This window comes from Ahaetulla prasina, chromosome 5, assembly GCF_028640845.1.
Source record: "Ahaetulla prasina isolate Xishuangbanna chromosome 5, ASM2864084v1, whole genome shotgun sequence".
NCBI classification, from domain to species: domain Eukaryota; kingdom Metazoa; phylum Chordata; class Lepidosauria; order Squamata; family Colubridae; genus Ahaetulla; species Ahaetulla prasina.
Window position 1 is genome coordinate 38646373 of NC_080543.1, and position 9779 is coordinate 38656151.

A 9779-nucleotide genomic window follows, 5' to 3' on the forward strand; every position below is an offset into this window, starting at 1 on the left:
AAAAAACACATTACTTCCTGGTTAAAACCAGGAAGTAATGACACCCGGGCGGGTAGGCAGAGCTTTGCTCTGCCATCACTACCAGATCGCTGAACCATCGGGCACAATCACTACTGGATTGCGAGATCCAGTCAGAACCGGGAGCATTTCATCCCTGAGATGCATTTTCCACAAAGCTACAATGCTGATTTTAAATTACAGCTGAATCAGTATATTCTCATCCCCCAGAAGTGAGATCTGCTTCCACCTTTTTATTTTCTTAAAGGCTGTGCCAACTAACCTGGGGCATCAAGGGCAGTGTGGCCTTTTGGAGGTGACTAATAGAATAGATAGCGCCCCACCTCTCCCTGTGCATACTTTGCTCTCTCTATCTCCAATCTGCTTAGTTTTATTTTAACTGAATTTTTAAATTTAAGATCCTTATTTATTGTTTTAATGTTTTACAGTGCCTTTAATTCAATACCTGTAAGTTGCCTTTGGCTAGATGGGCAGCATAAAAATATAATAAATTAATAAATAAATAAAATATATTATCTCAAATGAGAAATGTAGAAGATAATAAATTTCACAAGTGTAAAACAGATTCCGGAGCAATAGAAAGATTCTTTGTTAAGTTAGTGCCTATTAGTCTATGTCAGAGTTACAAGAGTCACTTTCAAGAGGAACACATCAAAAGTTGCACTGTGTGAACTTAAATCTTTCTGTGCGCATTCCAGAGAAAATCGGATAAACACAATTTAAGCTGGAAGTGGGCTGCCCAGGGTTTTAGCAGCCTGTAATTTCTTTTTTTGCATCTACCTCAAAAATCACGCTAACCATGCCACATTATTTTGGAGACACAGCTGCCAAAAATCAAAAACATAGTTCTCTGCCATTTGAAACAATGCATGAAAACAACAGTGTTTGAGCTCTTGAAATAGGATTAACAGATTTCACTTAAAAGTGACCTCCAGTTGTCCTTTCCTCAATGCTGCTGCTTAGCATCTTTGCCTGACCATAATGCTTTTTCATCTGACAGAAATATTGTACAGCTTTTGGCCAGCGTAAGTTTTTCCATCTTCTTCCAAACAGTCTCATGTGTGATTTAATACAAAGACATAGATAATTATTTTGTTTTTTAAGAGAATGCTTTTGTAATGTACTTCAGGATATCTTTTTCAGGATGCATGAAAGAAAGGACACATGGCAAATAATTTTCCATGCCCCCTTTCTCTTTTAAATCCCTCCTTTTTATCTTTAAGGGCTCCATAATTCAGGATCACAAGTCAGCTGTTTCAAAAAGAAAACTCTGACAAGATTTAGCAAATGCGCTCTGATGAGACAGGGTGCTTTCAACAGCAAAGATGCTCTAATGGCAATGGAACATTTACGTCATACGAAACCTTATCAAATGCTCTAGTGTTTCTCAACTTAGCAACTTAAAGATCTTCAACTTCAACTTCAACAATTCTACAGACAGAGTGCTAAATTTGCTAAAGTTGAAAAACACGGGTCTAGAAGCCCAGGATGCAGATACTTGAAAGCAAGCTATATACCATAAGTGGTATTTAGGCAAGAGGTTCAGAATTTTAGCCACTATCAACTGTGAAAAATCTCGGGTCCCTGAAGCTACAGGAAACAAGTGTGAGAGTGCAAAGCCAGGCTCAAATGATATTAGAAGTAAGAATTGTTAGTACTGAATTTGGCTGACTGAAAATGCTACAGCATTTCTCAGCACTTCAGGTGCTGAGAAAAGCCCCTCTTTCAGGTGGACTAGGAAGTAATGTAAAAAACTGTTGGTATAGATTGTAGCCTAAATTATTAACAATAGAAATGAGAGAATAGTGTAAGGCTAAGAATGAGAAATAATACTGTACATAGATCAAGTAGAATATTTCACGTGATCAAATAGATTTAAGATAGAGGTAATCCTTCATTACAACCATAATTGAGCCCATAATTATGTTTGGAAGTCATTGTGTATGGAAGTCAGGCCATCATGTGACCGGACCCGATTTTTAGAGTAGTTGTTAAGTGAACACCATGGTGGTTAAACGGATGTGGTGGTCCATTTTTCCTTGTTTTTTCCTCTTTTTAATGGTATCTGATATTTCAAAAGTAGTTATAGGATACAGCTGTTATAACTTCTAAATTGGGTAGTAGCTAGCTTTGGGGGAGCTGTCCACTGTAATTTTGAATGGTAGCTAAATGGCTTCTCACAAGTTCAGGGTTAATTGTAAAATCTTTGTATGCAGAACTTCGCTGGTTCAGTCCTAGGCATTTCAGGTGGGGCTGGAAAAATTCATATCTGAACCTTTAAAGAAGTGCTTTTAGTCAGAGTCAACATATGGGGTTAAACCAGGGGTGAAATGCTACTGGTTCGGACCAGTTTGGGTGAACCAATAGTAAAAAATGTGACCGGTTTGGGCAAACCGGTATTTGCGATGATCAGCTGGGCGATGATCAGCTGTGGCGTGTGATTTATATTAGCTAGAATCGTCGGATTTTGTTGTGTCCTCCTCGCCTCTGTCCGAACGATGGCTTAATTAGCCGGCCCTTATCAGCTCTGGCAGCAAAAGAATCAGCGTCTGCCAAGAGCCCTCGATAGCTGCCAAGACGCTGGTGAGTCACAACCTTCAGCTCTAGTCAATCCGTAGATTTGCCTGATACAAAGAGACACACCAGCTCTTGCTGCCTTTTATATCCTGTGGGGTGTGGTTCCATGACTCAGCACTTCCTAGGCCTGCCCCTCCCCTGTTTCTGTTGTTCCCTTCTCTCCTGCCTACAAAATTTGGGATTGAGCCAAGCCTGATTGCTGTCAGCTGGGTCTGCAGGCGTGGCCTGGGGGGGGAAGAGTCAGGAGAAGGAGGTCTCGTTATCACTTTCACTTGGCCTGCTTCTGGCTCCTGGAGCTGATCCAGGGAGGCCAGTGCTTCTGAGGTAAGTCCTGACCACCTTCTCCCTCACTGTCCAAATCACTTTCTGGCAGTAGGCCCAGCTCTGAGTCACTTTCTGGCAGCAGGCCATGCTCCAAGGCACTTTCGGGCATGGGGCCAGATTCGTGGGCAGGAGCCACAACAGATTTCCTGCTTTCTAGCAAATCTAAATTGCGCGGCACAGCGGATTGTCCCCCCTCGCTGTTCTACTTACCTTTGCAGTCTTGGAAGGCTTCAAAATGTTTCTTTTTTAGCACTGCATGGGTGTGCTCAGGGGCACATGTGCGCAAAGCACACGCTTGGTAGCAGACTCACAGAACCGGTAGCAGATTTCAGAAGATTTCACCCCTTGGGTTAAACAACAAAGATATTTATTCACAGGCAGCTTCCTGTATTCCTATATCATGCAAATCTGGAAGTCTACATATCTCTGATTTTGTGCCAATAAATATTTCATGGCCAAAAATGTTTTGGCTTTTCATTTGCAATGAAACATTGCAATGCAGCAGAACTGATCTGGGCAATGAGCAGTTTTATATCAGGTATATCACGTGGATTGCTTTTTTACAGAAAAGAAAATCTGAAGACCTTTATGTCGTTAGGACTTTACAACAAAACTGTCATGCTGGTAAATTCTGAAATAGAATTTCCGTGTGATAAGTGAACAAATATTTCCCTGAAATGTAGGCCAATCATGTTTCCTTTGGCTAAAATTCCCACTTAGAATATCACACCATCAAAGGAACCAACTGTAAAACCAGGGATGCCATGCCTATGTCATCATCTGAAATGTTCCTGACTTCTTAAAGAAAATTACAGTGCTGTGAAAAAGGAAATGTCTGTCAGTGAAGATTTAATAAATTACACTTTAAGCGCCATTCCAAATTCAACTGCAGACTAATATACCTCCACTATTTTCCCTAGTGGCCAGAAGTCTGCTAGATGTAGAGAGTACCTTATCTCATTCATTCTTATATTCTGCATATGATCAACTCACTTTTTCTATACAACAATATGTGACAATAGTTCATATTTTGATATTATGTTTTAGCATTTTCATCCATAATTAAACACTCAAATTTGTATTCATTCTCTCCATTCATGTTAAGTCACTCACTCATCTTTTTCTTAAGACAGAAAAACTTCCTCACTTAATAAAGTACATGTCAGAAAACCAGAATTACACTGAAATAGAAGGCTCCAGTGGCATCTTCAGCAACATGACGATTTAAAAAGCAATACATATGCAGCAACATCATTAGAGAAATCCTGCCCTGATGTACTTGTATCCTGACATCTGAAACAGGTACATATTGTGACACATATTTCTACATTCTTCATGGACTCATAAGATAGGCATGGTGATGCTTCAGTATTTTCTACTTAATCTCCAAGAAAGGTGATTGTAGAATTATGATAAACCTATTGTTATTCTTCAGATTATCATATTTTTACATGTATTCATGCTCTGAATCATCTACTGAACGCTAGGCTATCATCAGACACTGTGTTCTGATGTGTTCACTGTCTGACAACATGTCCTTTTGAGAAATGAAGACAGACTTTTTTTGTTCCTTTTATAATGCTAAATAGTATAGTTCATGAATTCACCTATGCTAATCTTCTGTCTCCAACAGCAACTAACCCTTTGTATGAAACAGGAAGGCCCATCCCACTATTGTATATACAGAATAAGCAAATCAAGTTTTGTTCCAGAGTTGCGGTGATCTAGTTATACCACGAAGCATGAAACACAATTACTGTTATTCAAGGCTAGACCTAAAGGGGGTGATTGTTAGGATCATAATTTAGACTAGAATATAAGGGAAACCCTAGGAAAGAAGAAACAGGAAACAGATACCCTAATTTCAATGAGCCATCACAAAACTTCCCTAGTAACTTACATTCCTACTGGCTTTTCTCAGGACTTAATGTTTCTTATTTTTATTTTGCTTACTGCTTGCTGTTTCCACAGTTGCTTACTCTGCTTTTCTTCCTCCTTGTAAATAGAGATCTGCCCCAATTAAGTAGTTCACATTAAGTAGTTAGTTCACATTAATTTCACAATATCCTGTATTATCATGAAACACTTCGTAATCTAGTCACTCACCATACATTTTTCATTTCTGGAAGTAGAAATTCAGGACAAGCCATTTAAGAGTTCAACTGGGAGTCCTTGGTGCTGTCTGAGTTTGGCTCTTTACCAAGATTATCCAACTTGGTAAAATGATTAGTGCAAGAGCTAACAGTTACCTTCTTCAAGCTATTTTGCAGATTTCTAGCTATGGCTTCTAATTTTTTTCATTTTGAAATTAGATAGGAAAATGGTTTGCTTTAGCTCAGTCTTCGGCTACAACTTCTAATTAGTTCCTTCTATTACTCCTCTTTTTGAATATCTAAGACACTCATCTCTATGATACTCATAGATTTGGATACATTCAGACTAAACCATGAAAATAGCATTTCTTTCTGAAAATAAGAAAACAGAACCAGATGCAATGCAATTGATTTTGCAAATTGGCAAAAGCTAACTTGATATTTAGTACTGGATTTATTGTACATCAGTTCACAGTAAACAGTAGTAATCAACTGCCCAACCAAAGAACTGAACAAAGCAAACAGAAATAGCAGAATAGAAAATATGATATAAAAATTACAAATGCTCCTTAATATAATTTAATGTAATGATTATATGCATATGAAAGACTGCAATATATTCCTTTGACCACCCAAATACTACAGATATAAGTAATAGAGAAAGGGCTTTAGCCCATGATTTGCATACAATTAATTCCAGATTTAATTCCTGGTCCCTGCAATTAAAAAGATGAGACAGCAGGTGCCGGAAACAGACTGGAAAATGCCACTGCTGGTCAAAATAGACAAAACCAAAAGCCCTGCTCCGTTAAGGCAGATGGCAGGCTGAAAGTTTCATTCTTAATTAGTCCAATTTTAACATCTGTGCCAAGCTTTCTCATACAATGGGTTCAGCACCTCTTGGGTGTGTGAGATGGAGACAAAGAGAAAGAAAGCAACGTAAGATGGTTGGTCACATTTTTAAAAAACAGAACTGATCAGGCTTGTACAGGAAATTAGAGCATTATCAAAACTTGTTCAAAAGTTTTAGGATTTTTTCCTACATAAGCTTGAAAGGGCAATTGCTGTATTGCAAAGTTAGGGAAATTCTGTATATTTATAAATTAATATTTAATTACTAAATGTGCTATATTTAGTTCTTGCCCAACCCTAACATCAATGAAATCATTTGTCTGATTCATGGGGAATCACAACCATTCACTTGCCATTGTAGGAAACTGAAGTACTGCTAAGTTTAATCACTGATTTATGCTTCATTTACACATTTTTTCTATAGAAACAAAAATGGATTTCTTTGGATATTTCCTTGAATATTTTATTCAAGGACATGTCTCCTTTCAAATTATTATCCATGTTATCCATGTTCACTTAATAAATCTACCTAGATAGATTGTAGATTGTACAGTATCTACTTTTAGAAACAAACATCACTGTCCGTTTCGGTCTCTTTGTACAACTTGTGATCCACTAAACTACATAATAAGCCAGGGGCCATAGACTACCAGCCACATGCTCAACAAATCATCTACAGGCAAATCAATTTACAGAGCTGAACAAGAATCAAGTTTATTTGGATAATTGATAGGTCATGTATCAGGTTTGGTGAGTTCCAAACTAAAACTTTACAGTACAATTTGGAGGTTTGATTTAAAAAACCTAAAGCTTTAGAACTTTTATCAAAGTCCACAGAAATGCTTTGCAGTGGGAGGATATATGGTACATATTGTTGGCTATAAAACCTCAGACAATATACCATGCATTTTTAGTACCAAGCCCACTGACCTAATGAAAATGTAACCACAAACAACAGTTTTGGATACCAGTTTGGAATAAGAATTACAAAGATTGAACAATTGAATCAGAAGATTTCTGTCATAGTTACAAACTGACAAATTAGTGATCTAGGGCAGGGACCTCCAACCCTTGCTACTTTGCAACCTTGGCAACCTCTGTGACCATATTATAAGTAATTGTGTTCTCTTCGCAGATGATGTTAAACTATTTAACACTACCAACAATGCGGCTACCCTTCAAAAAGACCTTGACTTTGTGTCGGAATGGTCAAAAATTTGGCAACTCCAAATCTCAACCAACAAATGCTCTGTCTTACACATTGGAAAAAAGAATCAGAACACTAAATACAAGCTTGACGGACATGACCTTGTAGATGACCCTCACTCCGTCAAAGACCTTGGAGTTTTCATATCAAAAGATCTAAGTGCCAAACCCCACTGCAACTATATCACCAAAAAGGCTTTAAGAGTTGTAAACCTAATCTTGCATAGCTTCTTCTCCAGAAAGATTATACTACTAACCAGAGCATACAAAACATTTGCTAGACCAATTCTCGATTACAGCTCGCCTGTCTGGAGCCCACACCTCATTTCGGACATTAATACAATTGAGCATGTCCAGAAATATTTTACAAGAAGAGTTCTCCACTCCTCTGATCACAACAAAATACCTTATGCCACCAGACTTGAAATCCTGGGTTTAAAAAATTTAGAACTCCGTTGCCTTCGGCATGACCTGAGCTTAGCTCATAAAATCATCTGCCACGATGTCCTTCCTGTTGAAGACTACTTCAGTTTCAACCACAACAATACACGAGCACACAATAGATTTAAACTTAAAGTGAACCGCTCCAATCTTGATTGTAGAAAATATGACTTCAGTAACAGAGTTGTTAATGCCTGGAATGCACTACCTGACTCTGTGGTCTCTTCCCAAAATCCCCAAAGCTTTAACCAAAGACTATCTACTGTTGACCTCACCCCATTCCTAAGAGGTCTGTAAGGGGTGTGCATAAGAGCACCAGCGTGCCTACCGTTCCCTTTGGTTGTATCCAATTCGTATAGTTATTTCATGCTTATACTTATATATATTGTTATGTTTGACAAATAAACAAATAAAAATAAAAATAAACTTTAAGACTTGTGGTCTTCAATTCCCAGAATTCATCAGAGAGCAAAGCTGGCTGAGATACTCTGAGAGTTGGAGCCACAAATTGCCAAGGTTGGATACCCCGGATCTAGGACATCAGCCACTATTGTGGCAAGAACACATCCACCATACTATTTCTAGTCAAATCTTTTTGGATCAAATGTTGGTAAGAGTAGGCCCTTAGCATTGTATGTGTATGACCTTGCAATACCTTCAGTGATAAATCTCTCATTTAAGCATCATACCAATTTGACTGGTGATAACAAGTTTGTTTATCTTTTAGTTGCAAATCTGTGTCTGCATGACTTCAGATAATACATCTGTTTGAATGGGGAAGAGGAAAAAAAAGTTCTTTTAGAGCAACTGGTTATTAACTTCAACCATCCTAGAAGGTTTAATCATACACTGTGTACAAAAGGACAGCTGTGGTTTGAACAGGAACAACTAACAGGGAAAATAGCTTTCTGTGTTTGCATATTAACCAAAATCTCCTAAACAGCATTTGTGGACATTAGAGTCACTAGATTTCAGTCAATAAATTGTGTCATGAAACAAGCTGCTTTTAAAGAGGTAATATTCAATATTGATGTAACTCAATGTACATATTCTGCGAACTTTGTAATATACTCTAAATATATACCTTTATAAAAGGAAGATTAGTAGATTGCCTCAAGGAACTTTTAATTTTTTCCAAACATTAGACTCTATAATTAGTCGGGGTTTTTTTTTAAAGGTATTTGGGATATTGTTAGAATTCTTAATTACAGATGTTGAGGATGGTCTGTGACACACATACAAAATGCATTAATGCGTAAGAGCATAGCCAAGTCATACCTCCTTTATATCTTAAACCACCAAAGATTATACAGGTGAATCTCCCAAATGGTAGTGTCTCTGTGGCTGGTCACAAGGCAACTGAATGTGAGGCGCTGCAACTGCCATAACTTCAGAACTGTGTCGTAAGTAGCTTTTGGGAGATCCACCATAACTTCTATCGGCCAATAAGTAACCAATAATAAATCAAGGAATGCCTATAGATGGGTATAAGAAGTGTTGGTATGTGGAAGACTGTCAAATTACTAACAAGGTGCTTATTAAGTCTAGTTTATGGCACTGGTAATCATCCAATTAATTCTTTATACGTTGTAGATGGCAATTTTATATGTTGTAGATGAGTTGGCATCTGAAAGCAGTAGGGATGTGTAGAATTGTCCTGGATGTTCTGAGCATTTATGCAGTAATGGTGAGATGGAGGTAGTATGAGAAGTAAAAATAAACCATCATTTATGAATCAGAAAATATTGTTACACGTTTAATCAACTTAAAGTTTCTAAAAGAAAGTGGGTTTTAATTGTCTGTGGACTTCATTGCAAGAAAGTTCCAGAAACATAAGGCAGCAGAAGAGGACTAAAAGTCTGGAAACATAGATTACAGTAATCAGTGTTAAATATCTAAATCTCCTCAAATTCTTTCATCTTGGATTAGCCCATTCCACATTCCAAAAGATACATTTGTTTGCTTTAAGCCTACTTTCCTCTTCTGTTATATAAACATATATATTTACTAGGAAATAATTAAATGGTTTCCATTCTTTGTGGCAGATGACTCATCCTCTCCAGCTGAGTTGGGGGAAGTATCACTTCCAATGATGGTATGTGGGTTCATTTTTGAATTCTTAGGTTTCTCCTCTTATAAGCATATCAACAATGCTTTTTCGGTATGTATCGTGGTCCACAATGTTCTAAGGCTACAAATCAGAACTCATTTTTATGCCATACTTTTAATACTTCCTGAGATGGTAAATCTGTGTTTTGTGTGTACTGT

At 37.6% G+C, this 9779-nt stretch overlaps 1 long non-coding RNA gene across 1 annotated transcript; it reads left to right on the forward strand.

Annotated features, from left to right (window-relative positions):
* Positions 1-101: 101 nt before the first annotated feature.
* Positions 102-7575, forward strand: LOC131199301 (uncharacterized). Its single transcript, XR_009155321.1, has 3 exons — positions 102-230; positions 4053-4221; positions 7000-7575. It is a non-coding gene; the product is annotated as an uncharacterized LOC131199301 (long non-coding RNA).
* Positions 7576-9779: the final 2204 nt, after the last annotated feature.